The following is a 1,161-nucleotide window of genomic DNA, read 5'->3' as shown; positions in this document are numbered from 1 at the left end:
ATTTTGAATAGTGTTTTTAATACTATAGATGAGATGTCATCCAAAATAATGGATTTAATTAAATGTCTGAAACAATATTTGGTACCGAGTGGCACAGGTCATGTATTAGCAGTTATACAAAATGGCTATTGTTGAAACACCGGATGTCTGGTGGAGACTAATCTGAAGTAGAATTAGTTTGTGAATGGATAGTGACGGCATTTGTGTTTTTAACCCCCAAGTCCAAAAATGAATGTACCTTTTCCAGATTAAACAAGAACAAGAGATGGCAGAGTTTTTCTGGAGGAGGCGTAGGAGAGCTTCCTATCAGCTCTGCAGCGAGAAATAGAGAGGGAGGGAGGGACGAGAGAGGGAGGGAGGGACGAGAGAGGGAGGAGAAAGCGAGAGAGAGGGAATGAGAGAGTCAGGCCCTCGGACAGCAGGTGAGTGTGTGAAGGCAGGGGATGACAGATGCTTCCGTCAGCGTTCCAACAGTCGCCGGTTAGTGGAAGAGCCACAGATGCCTCCTCCTTCCCTCCCTCCATCCCTCCCTCCTCTACTCTCGACAGGCTGCGATGGGGGGATGACAAGACAGGATCAGTCCTCTCAGTGGTGGAGTGACCACACTGACACGCGGGCGGGGGCGTGGGCAGAGGAGGAGTAAGGTGATGGAACGGGCCAGAGCAGGGCCGGGGGCTCGGGTCTAGGGGGCATGCGTGGGGCTGCTGGCGGAGTTATAAATGCGGGGGTCAGCGCGCGAGGACAGGAGAAGGGCTCTCTTGCTGGGCTAGAGGAGCCAGCTGAGACTCAGGGTCCGCCGCGCTGGTCCACCCTGCGAGGGGAGCAGATGTTTTCGCTCAGGGGCGAGCCAAGTTCCGGAGCAACCTTCAGCTGCTTGGAGGTCAGGTCTTCAATAAGGGGAGCGGTGCACGGGACATTTCGGAGGCAAACGCTTCAACTTTGATACAACAACATATTAATTATGGTGCTAGACCCAGTGCCGAGGGTTATAGTGGAACATCCCACCCCACTGGGTTGAGCCTCGATCAGGTTGACATTAGCCAAGGTGGCTGGCAGTTCCAGCGCCGTCCCAGAGCTTGTCTACTTTTTTACCCAGAAACATAAACACACACACACACACACACACACACACAGCAGACCTCTATGGCCACATCTCTGTGG

Source organism: Salmo salar, chromosome 08, assembly GCF_965601325.2.
Source record: "Salmo salar chromosome 08, fSalSal1, whole genome shotgun sequence".
NCBI lineage: Eukaryota > Metazoa > Chordata > Actinopteri > Salmoniformes > Salmonidae > Salmo > Salmo salar.
Note: the sequence above shows the minus strand (reverse complement) of the source record.